This window comes from Staurois parvus, unplaced genomic scaffold (assembly GCF_062004578.1).
Source record: "Staurois parvus isolate SC_StPar_1 unplaced genomic scaffold, SC_StPar_1.0 ptg000444l, whole genome shotgun sequence".
Lineage (NCBI taxonomy): Eukaryota > Metazoa > Chordata > Amphibia > Anura > Ranidae > Staurois > Staurois parvus.
In genome coordinates, this window is record NW_028318240.1 from 2,434,506 (window position 1) to 2,457,500 (window position 22,995).

Consider the following 22,995-nt stretch of genomic DNA (forward strand, 5'->3'; position numbering starts at 1 on the left):
ACAGTTTCTGAACTGGTTAGGAAAAGCCAGGTTTTGGTGGAATATGAAATACGTAGTGAAGTGTGTGTATATGAAGTATGATTACCATTTTTTTCAATCCAAAAAGGGAAATACATTACAAATACATTGTCATACCACAATACCATATACAGTTACAAGTCCTGCAGCAGCTACCACTTTGCACACTATTGCACTTATTCTATGCACATAAAATATGCAATTTTTTGCAATTATAAGGCATGCTGTGACATCAGTGCGACAGGTTGCAAATTGAATTTTCCCCATTTCTGAACATATGTTGCATTACCCAAGAACATGCATTGCGATTGTTTATTTGGTGCACTAGAAAAAGTGTTATAACCTGAGCTGCCGGTAACTTATCAGGCTCAGTGGGTCTGCAAAGTCCCACCAGATGCCAACGAGTCAATACAACTCTAGCAATGGGAAAATCTGCAAGGAGTATGGACTGTCTTCATCCAAGGACACAAGTGTACACATGTTCGTGTTCATGCAAGTAACAGGGTAAACCCACATGTAAGCTGGCTAGAATCAGCTAGGGAGAGGATGGGAGGGTAGGGGTTGATGTTCTCGTGGTCCTTTGGTGGGATTCTTGGGTCTGACCCACTGCACCTGTGAGTATAAATTGGGACAAAGGGCCAGGTCAGAGAGCGCACGTGTGCCTGGTGGTTTGTACCCTTGGTCACGGTAGAGAAGCTGGAGGATCCACTGTGAGAGAAGGCAGGTTCACTTCCCTGGCCATCTCCCCGGAAACCTGAAGATAATGACAGCTGGGAAAAGTGTAGGAATGGCACAACTATCTTGTACATCTTAAAGACTTGGGGTTCGCACCAAAGAGACCAACTTCTCGAACGTGCCTCTGTTGGATATTGCAACTACATGGACTCACCTCTGCAGGTATGCCAGGACAGTACATAGCTTGGTTAGGATTAGGGACTAAGGACTAAGGAAATTGGACTGTTCAGTTGAAGTTCTGTTAGACCATGTATTGTTGCACATTAATTAGTAAAGCGTTGAAACTTTTTACTTTGCCTGGTCTAAAGTTACTCAAAGGGGTGTAATGCAAGTAACCAACACAACTTTGCATTTAGTCTACAGCTTGGGTCAGTAGCACGTGGGGTATGAAGACATTAACATACCAAAGAGTCACCTTAGGACCAGATACACATGTTGTTGCCACAAGCAATGAAGATATAGTCAGTGAGCAACCTGTCTATAGAGTGTACCTGTTATAGGTGGAATTACCTCCAGCCACAAGGGAGATGTGCCTCCCTGTGCCACATTCCTGGAATACTGGAATTGCTAAGGTCTCCATCTGGACAGAGGTATGGAAGCTCAAGAGTTAAAGTAAAGGTCATATTTGGAGGCCGCACTATGTGAATGGTGGGGTTCTATGCTGCTACAAGAATCGGTAGTTGAAACACTGGCTGTGGTCAATGGTTGGCATGGCACCTATCCCACCAAACAGCAAACAATTACCAGCAGAAATCTCCAAAACTTGAACCCGGCTCCCTTCCACTCTGCAACTGACCAACTCTATGACAGTATCAATCCCCTGTCCTGCCCTGACCTGGCCACTGATGTCTACAACAATTCTCTTTCATCTGCTTTAGACTCGCTTGCTCCCCTAACAACAAGAAAGCATCAGGCCCTGACCGCTACAACCTTGGCAGACTGACCACACAGGAAATCTCAAATAACACAGTCGTGCGCTGGAACGATTATGATGTAAAACTAAATCCCACCAAGCGTTCACCTGATATAAATCTGCCTTCTTAACATACACTTCCTCCCTTCACGCTGCTAAACAAGTCTACTTTGTCACTCTCATTAATACCTTCTCTTCCAGCCCTCTTCAGCTCTTCTCTACTCTTAACGCCTCCACCTAGCACCTCACTCACTGCCCAAGTGATTGCAAACCACTTCAAAAACAAGATTGACGCAATTCGTAGGGACATCGCCACTACACAGACATCCATCCCACTTAGCATTCCTCATACTATACCTCCCTCAACACTTTCCTCTTTTGACCTTGCTACTACCAAAGAGGTCACTAAGGTTTTCTCAGAAGCCCGCCTCACCACCTGCCCCCTGGACCCTGTCCCCTCACAACTCATTCGGTCGCCCTCCTCTTCCATCCTTTGCTCCCTCACTCACATCTTCAATCTTTTCCTCTCTACAGGTGCCTTCCCCTCCCCTCTAAAGCATGCGCAATCACTCACATACTTAAAAAGCCCTCCCTGGACCCCACCAACCTGAACAACCTATGCCCCATCTCCCTGCTGCCATTTACTTCTAAACTCCTAGAACGCTTAGTCTACAATCGTCTGAGCTCCCACCTCACCGACAACAACCTTCTCGACCCTTTACAGTCTGGCTTTCGCCCCCTACACTCCACTGAAACTGCCCCTACTAAAACTCTCTAATGATTTACTAACTGCTAAAACCAACGGCCACTATTCAATACTCCTACTACTCGACCTCTCCACGGCTTTGATATGGTTTACCATCCCCTCCTCCTCAAAAAACTACACTCTCTTGGCCTCAGAGACTCCACTCTCTGCTGGTTCTCCTCCTATCTATCGCAGCTCTCCTTCAGTGTTACCTATAACGCTGCCTCCTCCTCTTCACTCCCTCTCTCTGTAGGGGTCCCTCAAGATTCTGTCCTTGGACCCCTTCTCTTCTCCATCTACACCTCCTCCCTTGGTCACTTGATAAACTCCCACGGCTTCAATTACCATCTCTATGCTGATGACATGCAAATCTGTCTACCCCTCACGTCACCCCTTCAGTCTCCACTCGCATTACTAGCCTACTAAGTGATATATCGGCTTGGATGTCACTCCACTTCCTCAAACTAAATCTTTCCAAAACTGAGCTCTTAGTATTCCCCCCAGCCTGTGCCACCTCAACTGACTTCACCATAAATATCGATAACACAATCATCAGTCCATCCCCCTCATACCAGGGTACTAGGTGTAATCCTAGACTCCCATCTGTCCTTACAGCCCCAGATCCAATCGTTTACAAAATCATGTAGACTTCACCTCCGCAACATCTCCAAGATACGACCGTTCCTAACCTGGGGAACCACTAAGCAACTTATTCACGCCTCGAATATTGTAACTCCCTCCTCATTGGCCTACCTCATCGCAGGCTATCCCCACTCCAGTCCATCATGAATGCTACTGCCAGACTCATCCACCTTACTAATCGTTCTGTATCTGCCACCCCACTCTGCCAATCCCTCCACTGGCTCCCAGTTGCCCAACGGATAAAATTCAAAACACTAACAATGACATATAAAGCTGTCCACAACACTGCCCCAAATTACATAACTGATCTTGTCACTAAATATCACCCAAACCATACTCTCCGCTCCTCGCAAGACCTCCTACTCTCTAGCTCCCTTATCTCCTCCTCCCATGCTCATCTCCAGGACTTCTCCGTGGCGCCCCCCATCCTCTGGAACTCCCTACCCCAATCTTTCAGACTATTGCTTACTCTACTTGCTTTTAGGCGATCTCTGAAAACCTATCTCTTCATGTGATCCTTTTGCAATAAAACATTTCTTTGGACCATATTTGGAGATCCATGGTGTGCTGGTGAATATATACGTTTAACCTGTACAAGGTGCCTAGCATAGTCCAGAAGAACTCACCCAGGGGGTAGGCCTCTCATGTTTCCCAGACTTGGCACCCAATTAATTATTGGAAAACATGGAGGAAGTGACAAACAACCACCACCCTGCCCCTTGATGCATACATGCAGCCTTTGATATCCGTGGGTCACTGTTCACAATACCTGAGGTGCCCGGTCAGGGAATAAAACCCCCCAAAAATTATATTTTAAATTGTATGGCCCCAGGACCCCGTGTGCACAAGGAAAATAATCCTGACCTGGGTGGTCCAAATACAGCAAACATATGGTGCCATCAAGCAATTGCCCCATATTTGTGCCATTTCAAAAATCTACCCTTCAGTCTTCATGTGTACAAATGGGAACTTCTAGCCCTGGTGTTACTGATGTCTCACAAGATCCATTTAAATCAGATTAGGGGCCTGTGTCAACAAAAAAGTAAAAGCCCTCAGCTACATACAGTACCTGTGACTACATACTGTATACCTGTATAGTGAGATCTTACTGACCACTGCCTCCTCAAGGGTAGGTCCCGTGTGAGGCAGAGGCTCAGACTGGCTGAGCAAGCAGAGGTATATCTCTAAGCACACATTGCTTCCTCGGCTATTTATTTCCATTCCAGAATATTATATACATACATAAATGGAAACTGACTGTTTAAAAGGCCCACCCAGGGGTGGACTGACCATTTGAGCACTTGGGCACTGCCCGAGGGCCCGGAGTCAGTAGGGGGCCACATGAAATGCCACTGGTACCTTTCATTGGCTTTTTCATAGGCTTTTTTGGGTGTTGGCAAGGCCCCATGATCCCCTATTGCCTGGGGGCCTCATGAGTTGTCAGTCCGCCCCTGGGCCTACCTCGTTACCCCTCCACAGCAGTCAAATAGCAACCGCCCCATATTATATTAGCAGCAGTAATGTACAGTCAACATATAAAGTAATACCCAATATCCCTTTACTGACCCCGTAGAAGTTAGATGTGTCATTTTGCAGAGTGCATAAGTGTTTCATATACAACTGTCCAGTCCCATTTCATGAACTGCTTGGGGATGAAGCAGCTGCTTAGTTAGCACACAAAAGTTCAGGAGTATGACAAAAGGTGGGGCAGGGACCTCATAAACAAGTGATTGAAACTTCAGCAGTATAGAGCATGGGACAATGAAAGGTCATGGGCCAACTACATAGAGTAGAGAAAAATATGCTGGATTAGCTTTTGAAACACTTTCATTTATCTTATTTCAAGTTATTTCATTATCAGATTCTTACAAGCAATGTTGCTCAAGTTCTATCCTATCCTTAAGAAAAGTCTGGGCCTTTCCTAGCCAGTATAAACCAAATATATAGAAGAACAATGAGCACGCTGCATGGAATGACTCTTCTTTATATTCAAAATGGGACAACAGACTAAAAATCTACTCATGCTTTCAGTATACTCCTGAATCCAGCATGGTAACCTTGCTTTAATGCGGCCCTGAGGACTGTATTCCTAAAGATAAGAAGTATGGAACTGAGGAACTACAGGAGTTGGTTAGAAACTGTGGATGTGCTACAGGAGATGGTCAAAGGCTACAGAAATGCAACAGGAAATGGTCAGGGTCTGGTCAATAACGTGTTGCTGTATTGTGCATCCATGACTTTACCATTGAGCTCAAAGCCACAACATTGGTCCCTGCACACATGCCAGGATGCTAGGTGTGATCCTAGACTCTGATCTCTCCTTCAGCCCCCACATCCAACCACTGGCTAAAATTGTCTACCTTAACCTCTACAGTATTACCAGAATTCACCCATTTTGGTCTAACGACACATCAAAACAACATATTCACTCTTTGGTTATTTCTCGCCTTGACTACTGCAACTCCCTTCTCACAGGCCTACCTTTACACAGGCTATCCCCCCTTCAGTCCATTATGAATGTTGCTGCTAGACTCATACACCTTACTAACTGATCTGGGACTGCTTCCCCTCTCTTCCAATCCTCACTGACTTCCCCTACCCCATCACAGGGGCAGACTGACCATTTGAAAACTCGGGCACTGCCCGAGGGCCCGGGGTCAGTAGGGGGCCCCATGAGATGCCCCTGGTACCTTTTTCATAGGCTTTTTTGAGTTTGGGCAAGGACACAGGGGCCCCATGATCCCCTATTGCCCGGGGGCCCCGTGAGTTGTCTTTCCACCCCTGCCTCATCATGTAAAATACTAACCACAGCATACAAGACCATCCACATCATCACCCTTAGCTCCATCACCAACCTGATATGCAGATATTGCCCCAACTGTCCTTCCTACTCCTAAGATCTCCTGCTCTCTAGCTACCTTGTTACTTCATCCAACGCTCACCTCCAATACTTTTATGTAGCCTCTCCCATCCTCTGGAACTCCCTGCCGCAGTATGTCCGGTCAGCTTCTACCCTGTGCACCTTTAGGTGATTCTTGAAAACTCATTTATTCAGGGAAGCCTACCCCACCTCTGCCTAAGAACTGTACTTGATTCACCTCCATCAGATCATTCCCTGCAGCTATCACCTTTTGTACCACCTCCCCCTTCCTTTAGATATTTAATATTTCAATTTAAGTCTTTCAAAAGGCAAATCTAGAGCAAGAGTGTCTAACTATGTTGCCTTTGTTGCCTTGTCAATTGGTTCATCTCATGCTTACAACATCCAATTGAGCTGATTCACTAAAGCAAAGAAGTCAAACTTGTGCAAGTAAAGAAAAAGTCACTAAAATTCACGAACACATTTGCACCCTAATCACACCATTAAGAAAGACCTGTCCCTCTTATGATTATAGTTTACAGCTGAACATTTCCCTGAGCACATTGGCCTCACTCCACACAACTGTTGTGTGCTCAAATGGAAAAAGGGAGCAAAGAAAGAAAGTGAAAACAGTGGAGGGGAGTGCTCCTAGGGGACAATTGCCTTGATTTAAACCATTAGACACGTTGCCAGGGCCCATGTTAACAAAACAAGTATCCTGCATTACTCGGCAAACAAAGCTTGATGTGAAATAGAATACAATGTTACATAGCAACAAAGATGGAAAAAGTTAAATGAAGGTATGTAGGGAGGTGCAGCATGGTGCAGGCATTAAATACACAGAGTCCAGTTGCATTAAAACTTGGAACTTGCGTTGAACAGAATGCCAATTTTACAAACACCCAGGTGGCAGAGGAACTAGGAAAAGAACTCACCATTCAATGTAGCCAGCTGCGGCAGAGGAAAGGTGCAGACAGTGTATGTTTCAGAGAGTGAAGCATGGCATGGCCTGGTCGGTCCCTTCCAGGATAGCGAGTCCCTAATCTTTTCCTCCTTGTCAGAAACCTTTCCCTACCACTAGTCACTTTCCCTAAGAAGCAGGGTCTTTCTCCCTACACTAGCCACATGCCAGAAGCATGGCAAAACCCAGGGGCAGGGATTTAAATAAACCCAGCTGACCCAAAATGGCCACCAAGGATCACATGAGTGCAGTATAGCCAACCTGGATCACAACTCCATTGACCCAGGAAACCATAGAGAAATTGGATTCCCTTGGACCAGGGGCGGACTGACAATCTGGAAACTCAGGCACTGCCCGAGGGCCCGGGGTCAGTAGGGGGCCCCATGAGATGCCCTTGGTACCTTTTTCATAGGCTTTTTTGAGTTTGGGCAAGGACACACGGGCCCAATAATGATCCCCTATTGCCCAGGGGCCCCATGAGTTGTCAGTCCACCCCTGATCTGTCCCCCTGTATAATCCTTTCAGCTTGTGTCATCCTGTCCCCAGTATAATCCCCCCAGTTAGTCTGTCCCCCTTTATAATCCCTTCAACCTGGGTCATCCTGTCCCCAGTATAATCCCCCTCCCCAGGTCAGTCTGTCCCCAAGTAAAATTCCCCCCAGACCAGTTTGTCCCCCGGTATAATCCCCCCAGGTCAATCTGTCCCCCAGTACAACTCCCCCAGGTCAATCTGTTCCTCAGTATAATCCCCCCAGGTCAGTCTGTCTCCCATAGTACAATCCTCCAAGGTCAGTCAGACTTTCCCCTTCCCCCAGGCCAATCTGGTTCCCAGTATAATCCATCCCACCTGGGTCAATCTGGCCCCCAGGGGGATTGTATTGGGGGACAGACTGACCATGGGTGCAAAGTGTGAGGACAAAGTGGGCCCCACTCCCCTCAGAGTCCATGTTCACCACACACATTGCACCCATGGATGATACGTCAATTTCAGTGCTACCTGCAATGGAGAAAACAAACCGCACCTGGCTACAGGTCAAAAAATAAAAAAGTTTTGCTTGCAACACTCGATATGTGTGTACATAGCTTACCTTCATTTTTTCAGCTTGGACTACATCAATTATAACACCTTCCAAAAATGTAAGGAGTAGATACACTTAGGCCTTGTTCACCCTACTTATGCATAGAGCAATGAAGGCTAAGGGTCCATGCACACTGGCTTGAAAAAACAAAGACAAAATAAAACTATAAAATAAAACAACCAACATACATAAACTAATTTTGAGGGGTTTTTGTACTAGTATTTAGGAGAATTTAGTTTTTTTCTATCTGAAAATCGCTCTCAAAAATTCTGCCTCTAAACATGGAGCCTAAAATATGCCTCTAAATGACCTTATGTGCATAGACACATAGGATAACATTAGTTGCTCCTACAGGCAAGATGCTGAACTCCTCTAACAACAGCGTTTTTATAAGCCAGTGTGCATGGTTTTAAAGATTCTGTATGTAGCCCTACAAGACAGACAGTGCACAGTCCACATGTGTTTATCTGCAAACAGGAAACATGAACTTTATTATAGAGAAAAGACAGTTTATCAGATGGATAAACATCGCCATCTCTACTGAATTACAGATACAGATGTAGCTGTTGAAAAATACATAAAACGTTGTATTGCAACACTTGGACCCTTAATGCCAAGGCTCAAAAACAAATTTATATGTGCCCTGTTTACACCACAATGCTGCCTTGATGTGGGTTTCAGTGTGTTCCATAAAAATGCAGACATGGAAAAAGTTTCTGGGGAGAATCAGTGTGTACTGATCCCATGGAGCCAGCAGAACATCCAACACTGTGGCATTGTCTGACTGAAGTCCAGATTGGATGATCCCCAGTAGGATGATCCAATGCTGTAGATGTAGCAAAATCTCCAGGATGTTGATTGGACACATTTGACAGCCACGTCCCCTACATCAACAAGGAGTTCAGGAATTCTCCTGACATCAGTCATGAGGATCTTTAAAAAGTTGGGAAGGAAAGGCTTCTCTGACTCCAGAGTCAGATCTGTGAGCCATCAGGCCAGGGATAGTTTGGTCCTCCATGATAGATACATATGATCAGACTGACAGAATGTTGCATTGTAGAGGTTTGGGGTGACATTGGGCAAATGGGTCTGCCTATCATTAGACCTAGGACTTATACAAAAGCACAAATCAAGAGGGTTTTTTTTTTTTTAATCCTAGACCAGAGCGTCAGAAGTTTCTACTGTAGAAGTGACACCCTGGCCTGAACGGAGTCCAAGACTAGACGCAGCTGCTCGAAAATATGTCCTTTGCAGAAACAATTTCTGAAGGTTCAGAATCCATCCAAATTGTTTCAACATTTTGACTAGTCAATGCTGTATTGCCCAGAAGAGCCTTTGACAAATGTTCCCTCAACAGGTGCTCACCTAAGCAACTCATAATGGGGATGAAACAACAACAGAGCAGAGCCAGCAACCATGGTGACTACCGGGAGGTGCAGACGAAAGGCCAAAGGGCAGGGCCATCAACTGGTAGTGCACAGTCCCCAAAGCAAGGCACAGGAATTGGAGAGAAGAAAGGTCTGCCTGGTCACGAGACCACCGATTGGTCATCAGAGTGGTCACATGATCAAGAGCCAGTCTTTAAATGCTTGATCACTGTGCTAGGACCGCGCAGTGAACAGGCTCTCAGCACAGAAACCTCAGCCGCCCACGGTTGCAGGTGTGTGAGCGTTAAAGCCCACCCTCTTTGCCGTTGCACATAGGCGTTACATGTGCAGCATGATATTGACAGACGAAGGAGAAGATTTTGCACACTGGTCCTTGAGTTTGTAGGTTCTTGTAACCAGGAGCATCCTTGAACATGTTGTCAAGAGCTGGTCCAAAGAGATGCTGTCTCTTGAAGGCCATGCAGATCAAATGCTCTTCCCCAGGGGTTTTGCAGGTCTGCATGTTGGCAGGCCTCTAGTCATTACAAGAACTCCACACTCCACTGGGGCCCAAAGAGAAACAGGGCTGTCCAGGGACCTTACTTAATTTGTACAGATTGGAGCAGCTCTAAATTAAGAGTCTCTGTGGCTGAAAGCTTAGAAGCCGCCAAGGAGAGGGCACAGGAGCACACGTGTGGGCTCTGCAATCAGAAGCAGTAAATAACTGGGTCATAAATTTTGCATAACAGTGGTAAACCCCCCCCTTCTTTACCTGGTCTAGAAGCAAACATATCGTGACCACGTGGCAGTAAGGCAATCAATAGGCTCAAGGCAAAAAGCTGGTAGCAAATGAGGGTTGGAAAAGACCATTGTCACCGCAGGCAGCAGAAACTCGTTGAAGATTAAAGTTCTGCATAGCTATTCTGAAAGCAGGAGTGGCAACATACAGTGCAGACAATTTAGGCAGCGCCTTACAAATATATTGCATGTTCACATCATTCCCTGCCCCCAAGGAGCTTACAATCTAAGGTCCCTAACTCACATTCATACATATACCTACTATGGCCAATTTAGACAGCAGCCAATTAACGTAACAGCATGTCTTTGGAGTGTGGGAGGAAACCAGAGTACCCGGAAGAAACCCACACATGCACAGGGAGAACATGCAAACTCCATGCAGGTAGTGTTGTGGTTGGGATTCAAACTGATGACTATAGTGCTGCCAGGCGGAGGTGCCAACCACTTAGCCACTTGTATAGCCAATTTTTTTTTTTCATTATCATGGATTGATTTGGGAAGGGTTAACACACCTGTTAGCAAATTTTTTTTGCTATCTGTGTACCGTTGAGGAGTCCTGTCCTGGAGAGGTCAACAGTTTCAAGACATTCCCCTCCTACAGCTGAACATTTGTCCCCCTATTCAATTTTTTTTCTTTTTTACTTACAGTACACGTGAATTCAAAACAGGTACTCTTTAAAAAAACAGGTGGGCAAAGATGGCTTCCATACTTCAGCCCTGATAGGTTCCATGATTGGCTGCTATATTAAACTGCCCTAGTTTTCATAATTGCACACATGATTCTTTAAGTGCACAAACCTAACACTATTATATAACGGGCCCCCTGTGAGATCACATCAGCCCTCCGAGGAAAAAAACCTAAGCACTTACAGTCTGCTCATTCTGCCAGAGAACGCGTATTTGGTTCAGTTTTTCCATTCGGTATTTATAGCCCAAAGGAGCAGGAAGAGATCCATATTTATTTTACCCCGATGCTACACTTTAGCTTTTGATGTCTCCCTGTCCATCATCTCTCTTCAGTCATTTGGTCTATATATACACCTCACACTGTCTCCCCCTGGAATCTCCCAGTGATTTCCTTCCGCTACCGAGTTATTAATAGAATTCCTGGTGGATTTCTTCCATCCTGTGGTAGGAGGGGTGTGTTGGAGGTGTGGGCAGAACAGAACACACGAGGGTGGCTCAGGACCCTCAGGCAAGGGGATCTTTATTAAAGGGGTTCAGAAAACCAAAGTAAAAAAAGGTTAAATTCACATAGGGTACATTGAATGCGGTGGAACCAAGGTTAGGTCTGGGAAGGTGCAGGGCAGGGGCGAACTGACAACTCATGGGGCCCCGGGCAATAGGGGATCATGGGGCCCCTGTGTCCTTGCCCAAACTCAAAAAAGCCTATGAAAAAGGTACCAGGGGCATCTCATGGGGCCCCCTACTGAGCCCGGGCCCTCAGGCAGTGCCCGAGTTTCCAAATGGTCAGTCCGCCCCTGGTGCAGTGCATCAGTATGTTATGGTCAGAGCAGTGGTAGAAACACGGTGTAGCAGGGGCAGTCCAGCAGAATCCTAGTGGTAGCAACAAGGTGCAGCAGCACAATCCAGTAGAAATCTGGTAACAATATGGTATGGCAGGGGCAGTCCAGCAAAATCCCAGTGGTAGCCACAAGGTGCAGTAAAAGTGCAGAAGAATCCCAGTGGTAGCATTAGGGTGCATCTGAAATCAGAGGTAAAAATACACTGTAGCTGGGGCAGTCCAGCAGGATCCCAGTGGTAGCAACATAGTGCAGCAGGAGCAGTCCAGTAGAACCGCAGTGGTAGCTTTAGGGTGCAGCTGGGGCAGTCCAGCAGAATTCCAGTAGTAGCAATACTATACAGCAGTGACCATTCCACAAGGACAAAAATAGGCCACAGCAAGGAATTACTGCATTACTCAAATAGCATGCCCAGTTAGTATAGGGAGAGCTAGCTCCATTCGGCAGGATCCTCATAGCTCCATTTGGCAGGATCCTGGTGGAGCGCAGAAGAGGCACAGAGAGTTTCATGGGTCAAGAGTTGATGGTATGAGTGTCCTAGGCAGCGTGGCCTCAGCCTTGGGGCCACACAGATCATTGGCAGCAAAGGGTCCACAGAAAGGGAAAATGGGAAGTCTACCCCTAGCGAGACCCTTCCTCTGTGCTTGACAAAGGGGCAAACTTCAAATATACTTAAAGGGTTCATTCCCACCTTGTGTGGTAACTCAATTAATCTGCACAGATCAACGGAGACAATTGATTTCTTTGTGCCTTGTTCACAACACTGCGTTGAGGTGTGTTGCATAAAAATGAAGAAGGATGAAGAAAAAGAGGAAGGCGCCTCTAAGTGCAGTATTGACAATTTATTTAGTAAACAATGGATAAATTGCACTTCTTCAGATTCAGGTCTGAAGAAGGAGCCTATTGAGCATTTTCCGAAATGCATTACCGCCCCCTTCACCTGCTACATCTGACTCTGCTCTCCAAGCTTCATTTTTGATGCACAGGCACATCCTGGACTCTACTTCCTGATCCTATAGACAGAGTTTGCTGCTGGACGGCTGGATGTCCCACCTGGATCTAATTACCCCACGATGACTCTTTTTAACCGTTTATCCTGTAAGTGCAACTTTTCCATTGTTTACTAAATAAATTGTCAATACTGCACTTAGAGGCGTCTTCCTCTATTTTTCTTGTTACTGCATTAGAGCCTTGCTTCCACTCTAAGAAGAGCTGTGTCAGTGTTACTGATCCCATCCATCCATCCATCCATCCCTGATATCCATCTGGCAACTTTATCTTACAGCTACAGAGGTTGGGCTCCAACAAGCGCGCCCTATATAATATACATTATATAGAGAAGGATGAAATATCAATCGAATAAAATGGGAAAAAATAAAAAAAGGAGGGTGCGGCACCGTCATTAAAGATGAACACCAGCCAACATGTTTTAGCTCACTCATTGGTGTGAATGAGTCCTCAATCTTTTCTCTGAACACACAGGTAAGTTAACCTATATCTTGAATTCTGCAGAGACCTAAGCCTGAGTTACCAGTACCAAGGTGTCTTGCCATTTCCTGGTACAGAATACAAACCTGATGTCAGAGTCCCGGCAGAAGGGGATTCCTCCATCAACCTTGTTTGTGTGGATGAAGGAATCTGTTAATTTCTTGTGGTTCAGTCTTTTTTTCCCCCTTTAGAAAGCAGCCTGCATATAAAAGTCTGTTCCCTGCCAACAGCTGTAGACAAGGATTCTTACTTTCAGTATGGAAGCAGTGGTCTCATGTTCCAACAACCTTCCTTCTGAGTTAGACCAAGAGCTCTGTATTTGTCATACATCATGCTCCCAAAGTGGGGCTAAGGGGGGGTTGTTGGGACTTCTGCTTTTTTACAGCTGAATACTAATTGCAACATCTAGTAAGCAAATGGAACCTTTTGATACAACTTGTAGCTGTATGTGTAAGTAGCGATGGCAAGAACAATACCACTCTTACAGCTCAGTAAATTACACAAAATCTCCTTTTTGGCAGTCTTATCAGTTGAATCAAAATGTAAAGAAGATAGGCTGCCCCTGCTAACCAAGTTGACCCCCCCCCAACCATAATTAAGCTGGTTGACTAACAATCTCCTCCATTTTTCTTTTTTTAAATAACAAATTATCAGGTTTTGGCCATCTAAGACCTGACAGTGCACGATAAATCCCGACATACCTACTGGACAGACCAGTCCTGCATAAACTTCAGCTTGCAGCAAGCCGAGCCGGTCTAGCATCTTTTGCCTCTACATGATGGGTTTGTAAGATGACAGCCCGGCACCTATGACAAACAGCTTCCAACCCTCTCCATCCTCATTTATCTGTGTGCATCTAAGCGTTCAATATATGTTCCTGCATCCCTCCTCCCCCCTCCTCACACACAGCAAGTCCTCGCTCTGCTGCAGTAATTTAATAAAGTGCTCTGCAAATGAGCTCACCCCCATCGGCAGGATTTATTACCAACGCTGCAATGCAGGGTCATCAGGACTAACAAGCCTTGCAGGACAACAAGAGTGCCGTGCATTGCCAACCAACCAGCTGCACTGAGCCAGAGAGGCAAAATGCAAAGAGCTGCACTGCAGGCCATAGATCTAAGCTGACCGAAAACTGCGGGGCACAGCACCAGGCCACAATGCATTGCGGTCTTAAAGTAGAAGGCCAGGCGTCAGCAAAACCCTACATCTAAAATGCCCAAAAATGCTGGAATAATAGAAAGGGTTGGTGCACAAAGGCCTGTGTCTGCTGCTCAGTTGATTTCCTTCTTAGGCCTTATGTAGAGGAGCTTTAGGCCCAGCAGCAATATAAATGCAGTTAGGCCTTCAGGAACTTCAGTGATGCTTTGGGGGTTTATTTACTAAAGCTGGAGAGTCCAAAATCAGACTTCCTTCTGCATAGAAACCAATCAGCTTCTAACCTCAGCTTGTTCAATGAAGCTTTGGCAATGAAACCTGGAAGCTGATTGGTTTCTATGCAGAAGGGAGTCTGATTTTGGACTCTCCAGCTTAAGTAAATAAACCCCTTTGTGTCATCTACCTGGTAAGGAGGATGGCCTCTCCTACACCTTCAACCTGGGGTCCCTGTTAGAGAAGGTATGAGGTCACATGGAATGGTATAAGCGCCTATAATGAAAGCGACTTGCTGGAACTTGAGAGCTCAGGTGTAGACAGTATCAATGACAACCGAGTGTCAGGACAGGTTAAAAAGCGGTAATACGAGCGCTATCAGAAGTAGGATGTAGCGGCTAGAACACTAAAAAGGTAACCAAACAACACCTTCAAAATGACATATAACAAAATAAGTGCAGAGCCAAAAATCAAGTAACAGATAATGATGAATCAATGGATAAAATAAAATCACGTCACAAAATGGTGACTAATAATCAATATAATGAATGTCCCAAGATATGAAAAGCCAACACGAGGATCCAATGTGATCCTAAAGATAGGTGCGTGGAGGACTTGATCCAAAGTAGTAGATGAAATAAATGAGTAAATTGCGTACTCACCATAAGTGCGTAAAAAATATGCCTTTGAGATTTACCTGTCTCACCAGGTGTCAGGAATGGACTTGCCAATAATGGTGGGACTCACCCGCCTTGTGGGCTGCAGTACCAGGGCTGGCCAGCAGGTGCTCTCAGCAATCAGAGACTCAACCCTGCAGTCAGCCAAACACCTGAAGCTGATTACGGAGGTGTATTTAAGGGATGGCCAGATTTTCAGTCTGGGCCTTGGTGTGTGTTTTTCCATGGGCCCCTGTATCTTGTTACCTGCATTCCTGTTCCTGCCTGACTGACTTGTTGCCGACCCAGCCTGATCCTGACCTCTGCTGACTTCTCCTGTTTGATCCCTGGCTTGTGACCCCGACCATTCTCTGCCTGACCCCCTGTACCTACCTGCCCATTAGTTGCTGTACCCGGCTCGTGACCTGACTACTCTCTGCCTGCTCCTCCTGTTCCTACCTGCCCGATTGTTATTGACCCGGCCTGCCTGACGACGCTTGCATTGTATGTATTGTTATCTGTAGGTGGCTTGGTTTGGTTCGTTTGCACTTTGTTTATGTTTTAGTATTGCACTGCGTTTGTATTGTTAGTATTAATAAATTATATTGTTTATCACATATCTGAAGCCTGCGTTTCCCTGCGTCAGTTCACATACCTCTGGTCATACCCGGAGCCCTGACACCAGGTGTGTACGAGGTCATCAGTACTCATAAGGGTCAGGATCCTGTATGCCTTCTGGTCACGTCTCAGGTGTAGTGAAGGGTCTGTTGCTGTGGGCTCAGATTGCTCCTCACAGGGCTCCTGTGAGGAGCAATCTGAGCCCACAGCAACAGAGCCCTCACCTGCACTTTAAAGGGACCTTTGAATGTGTTTCACATCTGATTACTACACCTGAGACGTGACCAGAAGGCATACAGGATCCTGACCCTTATGAGTACTGATGACCTCGTACACACCTGGTGAGACAGGCAAATCTCAAAGGCGTATTTTTTACGCACTTCAGGTGAGTGCGCAATTTACTCATTTATTTCATCTACTACTTTGGATCAAGTCCTCCACGCACCTATCTTTAGGACCACATTTGATCCTCACGTGGGCTTTTCATACCTTGGGACATTCACTATATTGATTATTAGTCACCATTTGTGACATGTGATTTTATTTTATCTATTGGTTAATTATCTGTTACTTGATTTTTAGCACTGCACTTATTTTTTTGAGTGTCAGGACAGCCAGGTATGTGTGGGTCAACAACAGGCAGGTAGGCAGAGAGAAAGGTTGTCAACAGGTTCAGGCCAAGGTCAGCAAAAAACAAAAGCGAGGTTCAAATCAGTAGACAGGTGCCTTGTTAGACGTTAGGGATGAGCTTTAGGAATTATTGTGACCCTAACGCAGGCTGTTAGCAGTTAAGAGAACCACCAAACAAAAAAGGCCATATATGGCCAATTCACTGCCCCAAATGTCCGGCTGCTGTTTGATCCATCATTTAGCGGCAGTTTGCAAAACAGAAGTTGGCAGGCAATCTGTCATTTTGTGATGGTAGTGCGGCAGGGAAACATAGTCTGGCAGCAGGTCATCATGGCTTACGAGAATTTACATCACTGGACAATGTGATTGATGTTGAATTTACATCAAGAGACATATTTTACTTTTTTTTTGGGGGGGGGGGTATTTTTTTTTATTTAAAAAGTTTGAGTGTTTGTGTCTATTTCAATAGTCTGTAAATAACTAAGGAGGTTAGTTAATGCACCCCGTACTCATTCCTGTTGGGGTGATGAGATATCTGGGGGCCTGCCCATTGTAAAGGGTTGCTTTACTACCCCCCTTGCAAAGTATCCTCCCAATGTTGAAGGCATGTGGCCATGTATAACTCAGAGGAAGGGAGGAGGCGCACACTTTCTGCATGCCCTTTCCTGGCCACCTGAGCATCGCATGACTGGATGAGGGCTTCGCTGAAATCATAAAGGGGAAACCCTACAGTTTTTTTTCTCTTTTTTTTTCAAAGAAGGAATAGTGCATTTAGAAAAGAAAAAAGGCATGGATACCCTTTAAAATTCATACCAGGCCTCTATACAGATATACAGTGGCCAGGAAAGCAGGGGCAGCAAGCATTCCTATAAAATCAATAACATCACCCAGCTTGTTTGTTCACAAAACAAACTGGATGGGGATCTGTCTTTTTGCAACTCTAGCACTACTGCCACAAAAACCATCATATTCCAGGCCGTCTGATGTCTGTAAACAAACAAGCCGGGGATCTCATTTAGCCCGGTAGTACTACCACGGCTAAATGACAGATCCCTGGCTGGTCAGCGCAAAGTGCATGTAAGCAGGTTGAAATTAGCTAGATAGGTGCTGCCCCAGATGGGAGGGAAGGGAGTTAATGCCTTTTCCATTTTTTTTGGCGGACCCCTGGACCCAACCCAATGCACCTGTGCATATAAAAGGGGACAATGGCCAGAGACAGAGAGGGATCGGGGGGCCCGATTCTTGCTGCTCTTTTGCTTTCTTCCCGGTTCCCTGAAGAGAGCTGCATCCGGGAGGAGTACAAAAATGTCAGTTTCTACTACCAAGATGTAAATTCGTTAGAATTTGGGGTTCGCCACAAAAAGACCAGCTGCTGGAGAATGCCTCTGATAATTGCATAGACTCTACCTCGAGAGGTATGCCAGGGCAGCATACAGCCAGGTTAGTAGGGACTAGTGACTTAGGATGTTGACTGTTTTATTGAAGTTCTGCTGGACTGTCTTGTCTGCTTTGACTCTTTCATAATGTCACACTTTAATTCCAGTAAAGCGATAAACTTTTCCTTCTGCCTGATCTGAAGTCCTTAAAAAAGGGGTGCATTGCAAGTAACCGGCACTATCACACATAGTATACAGCTTGGGTCACTGCCACATGGGGTATGAAAAGTTAACATGCTAAAAGTCACTTTAATGCAAGTTTTACATGTGGTTGCCATGCGCAACAAAAGGTACAATTAGGAAGGAGTCATAACATGTACATGTCATAGGTGGAATTGCCTCTGGCAACGAGGGAGACGTTGTCAGCACTCCCTATGCTGCATTCTGTCTCCCTTAGCAACCGGTATGGAAGTTCAAGAGTTAAAGTCATGTGCACGAGGGAGCCCATGTTATGTGTACAGCGGGGTTCTATGCTACCGGGATCAATAGTGGAAAACGTTGGAGAGTGGTTTTAGCACAGAGTGGCCCGGATCCTCCTTTTCTCGGATCCCCTACTGATGCTTCTGGCCCCTCCCTCCTGTCAGGTGCCCCCACAGCAAAAAGCTTGTCAATGCACACACTGAACCATGGCTCGACCCGGCCCCCTTCCTCTCCCGATTGGCTCACTTTCTGATTGCCATTGGCTCCCGCTGCTGCCTTCGACAATCAGGAGTGAGAGTCCCTAGAGAACCGAGGCTGTCGTGGACATTGCTGGATCAAGAGGGGGCTCAGGTAAGTGTTGGGAGGGGCTGCTGCACATAAAGTTTTTTACCTTCATGCATAGAATGAAAGAAGGTAAAAAACCTTGAGACTTTAGAACCACTTTAAGGTTTAGTATTCCCCAAATGGCAGCCTCAGCCTTGTCTCGGGGCTTTGGTTAAAAAACGGCACAGAGCAGAGGCGGACTGACAACTCATGGGGCCCCCGGGCAATAGGGAATCATGGGGCCCCTGTGTCCTTGCCCAAACTCAAAAAAGCCTATGAAAAAAGGTACCAGGGGCATGTCATGGGGTCCCCTACTGACCCCGGGCCCTCGGGCACTGCCTGAGTTTCCAAATGGTCAGTCCGCCCCTGGCACAGAGTAAAGGTACCCCATCTGTGTGAAGTGGAGTGACCCTGTATCATGTGCCCAGCATAGTCCAGAAGAACCCACGGTGGGGTACATCTCTCACGGGACCCTTGCTTCGCACTCATCTAGGAGGGGAACATAGATGAAGTGATTAACAACCAACCACTTGCTTTACCACCCCAAGCCGCCCACATGCTGAAAGAGCCTCCTAGTGATTCAGAGGTGACACCCTGAGAAATGACTTAGGCCAGCCATGGGTCGAAATTCGACCGATTTTTCGTCTGAAAATCAGACCTAAGAATAATCGGCCCAGTTTCGCTCTGTTAGTGGGTCAATGGCACTGGACGATTTTTTTAGTTCCTCCCCTTTTCGGTGATCGGGCATGTTGGAAAATTCATGAAAAATTACTGATTTTCGACTCAATGATGGTCAAATCGTACGATCATTTTTCCGAAAAAAATATGTGCATGAGACGTGACCTGGATGGAACAGAAGTTTCGCCTGTTATATGGGGTGAACTTTATGACTTCGTCAGCCGATTTTCAAAATCATTGATTGGACCAGCGGACTACCGAGCGAACGATGTTTTTGATTTTCGACATGAAAAATCGTTCGGAATTCGAATCATGTGTGGCCTGCATTATAATGTACTTTTTTCACCTATAGTTAGGACTCAAATGGTAATTTAACTTTTCAAGTTTAAACTGATATATTATTAACTTTATAAAGAGCATTCCTTACCTATTTTATTCCTCTGTTCTCATAGCAGCCTTTTGAAGTCATGCTATTGATTACGCCCAACATGTCATGGGAAAATATTTATCATGGTGGTGTGGGGCAGTTATGGTTGTCTACAAACAGAAAACCCATTAAAGTACCCAGGAAATTACAGTTGCAAGAAAAAGTATGTGAACCCCTTGGGATTACATGGAGTTTTGCATGAATTAGGCATAAAATGTGCTCTGAACGTCATCGAAGTCACAACAATAGAAGAACACAGTCTGCTGAACATAATACTACACAAATATTAGATGTTGCCATGGTTTAATTGCACATAACAAGGGGTTCACATACTTTTTCTTGCAACTGTAATTGTCTTTGTAGAGCAAGGGTCTTCAAACTTTTGTGGGAGGAATAGTGCACCATCATTGATATCAGTGGGAGGAATAGTGCCCCATCATTGGTATCAATGGGAGGAATAGTGCTCCATCATTGGTATCAGTGGGAGGAATAGTGCCCCATCATTGGTATCAGTGGGAGGAATAGTGTCCCATCATTGATATCAGCGGGAGGAATAGTGCCCCATCATCGGTATCAGCGGGAGGAATAGTGCCCCATCATTGGTGTCAGTGGGAGGAATAGTGCCCCATCATTGGTATCACTGGGAGGAATAGTGCCCCATCATTGGTATCAGTGGGAGGAATAGTGCCCCATCATTGGTATCAGTGGGAGGAATAGTGCCCCATCATTGGTATCAGTGGGAGGAATAGTGTTCCATCATTGGTATCAGTGGGAGGAATAGTGCCCCATCATTGGTATCAGTGGGAGGAATAGTGCCCCATCATTGGTATTACTGGGAGGAATAGTGCCCCATCACTGATGTCAGTGGAGGAATAGTGCCTCATCATTGATGTCAGTGGGAGGAATAGTGCTCCATCATTGGTATCAGTGGGAGGAATAGTGCCCCATCATTGGTATCAGTGGGAGGAATAGTGTCCCATCATTGATATCAGTTGGAAGAATAGTGCCCCATCATCGGTATCAGCGGGAGGAATAGTGCCCCATCATTGGTATCAGTGGGAGGAATAGTGCCCCATCATCGGTATCAGCGGGAGGAATAGTGCCCCATCATTGGTGTCAGTGGGAGGAATAGTGCCCCATCATTGGTGTCAGTGGGAGGAATAGTGCCCCATCATTGGTGTCAGTGGGAGGAATAGTGCTTCATCATTGGTGTCAGTGAGAGGAATAGTGCCCCATCATTGGTGTCAGTGAGAGGAATAGTGCCCCATCATTGGTATCAGTGGGAGGAATAGTGCCCCATCATTGGTATCAGTGGGAGGAATAGTGCCCCATCATTGGTATCAGTGGAAGGAATAGTGCCCCATCATTGGTATCAGTGGGAGGAATAGTGCCCCATCATTGGTATCAGTGGGAGGAATAGTGCCCCATCATTGGTGTCAGTGGGAGGAATAGTGCCCCATCATTGGTATTACTGGGAGGAATAGTGCCCCATCATTGGTATCAGTGGGAGGAATAGTGCCCCATCATTGGTATCAGTGGGAGGAATAGTGTCCCATCATTGGTATCAGTGGGAGGAATAGTGCCCCATCATTGGTATTACTGGGAGGAATAGTGCCCCATCATTGGTATCAGTGGGAGGAATAGTGCCCCATCATTGGTATCAGTGGGAGGAATAGTGCCCCATCATTGGTATTACTGGGAGGAATAGTGCCCCATCATTGGTATCAGTGGGAGGAATAGTGCCCCATCATTGGTATCAGTGGGAGGAATAGTGTCCCATCATTGGTGTCAGTGGCAGGAATATTCCCTTGCATCACTTGGAGGAATAGTGCTTCAAGGTCCACATAAAAGCATGAAAAGGGCCACATTCGGCATACGAACCGCATTTTGGAGACCCCTGTGTAAACTACAATTTAAGAATAGCTTACAATATACATGTATTTTTATTGGCATCTGAACAGGGAGACAGGGTAATGAAGGCAAGGTGCAGCTGGGAAGGGCAGGATTAAGGTGAACCCGGAGGGCAAAAGCAAAGGTTCACGTTAATGTTTGAAAAATATTTTGTTTAGGGTATAACAAAATTATAATGTGTTGGAAGACCACTTTGGCCTGTCATAAAACTGAACTCCAAGCAGATATAAGACAAATTAAGTGCAACTCTGTATCTTGAATACATTTTTGTTAAATGCAAGCAGTTAAGACTGATGCCAAGTCAGATCCAGATACTCTTATTCCCAGTACAGCATAACTTAGACTGGGATAAGGAGAAGACAGCATAAGGAGCCAATCATTTGTGCTGCAGTGTTCCCAAAGAGCACGCTGATAGAGTGGGAGAGCAGAGAGACAATCTTCATTAGTGTGCTGCTTCTCCTTTCACTGTCCAGTCACAGGCAGTGTTTTTATAGCAGTTTGCCTGGAGCTCAGCCTCATCAATAACATTAGAAAGTTACAATTAAAATTTGTTGAAGAAGATGCTGCTTATCTATATAGCAGGAGGATCACAATTGGGATAGTAACCTGCCAATAGAAACATTAATGAATAATAGGAACAGGGAGACGGTTTCCAGTTTGAGATCTGGCAAGTCCCAACAATAAATATATATAAATAAAGGTTAGGTATGAATGTAGCCTCTTTCCAGGTACTAAACCTGTAAAATAATGGAAACCCCTATGTTGCCTTTAGCCCCGGTTCACATATATGCGGCCGTGCGGGCTGTGTTTTACACGGGCACGAGAGCCCATTCATTTGAATGGACTCCTATGCCCCGTGACATGCAGGGAAGAAGTCCCTGCATTTCTTCTGAAAACGCAGCCCGCACGGGAACCTCGGTTCCCAGTACGGTTGCGTTTTCCAGTTCAGGCGGCGTGCCATTAGAACGAATGGCACTCGCCCGCGGGTCCGCATTCCTCTGTGCAGGTGGTGTGGCTGCACGGATTTTTGTGCGGATCCGCAGCGGCACCACCCACACAGATGTGAACCTAGCCTTAGGGTGACTGACCCACACCGGTGGTTGAGTTCTCCCAAAGACTGATTTTCTTTGGCATGTATCAGTTTAGACTATAGGCTTTCATTCAGTATATCCAATAATATTTGGAGAAGTGGATAGTCCTGCTGTTCAATGTCTAGAGTTCACTTTCTGGCTGCCATTATTCTGTAAAAACAAAAATGTTTCTCAGTTGTTTCGAACAATTCACGCCAAATACGTTTTTCCAATTCAAATGCTGTTTTATGCATTGACATAACTCCTTAGACCCACTGAGGGTTTACTAAAACTGGACAGCAGGGGCGGACTGACCATTTGGAAACTCT

The 22,995-nt window shown here is 45.8% G+C and overlaps 1 protein-coding gene across 2 annotated transcripts in view; it reads right to left on the bottom strand.

Annotated features, from left to right (window-relative positions):
• Positions 1-22,995, bottom strand: part of ACHE (acetylcholinesterase (Yt blood group)) — a 194,321-nt gene that overhangs the window by 147,872 nt on the left and 23,454 nt on the right. The window contains exon 1 of one of the 2 annotated variants that reach the window (XM_089688024.1): positions 13,830-13,956. The exons of the other annotated variant lie outside the window; for it this stretch is intronic. The gene's annotated coding sequence lies outside the window, so the exon portion shown is untranslated. Of the gene's footprint in view, positions 1-13,829; positions 13,957-22,995 lie in introns of those variants that run through there. 2 annotated transcript variants of the gene reach the window in all.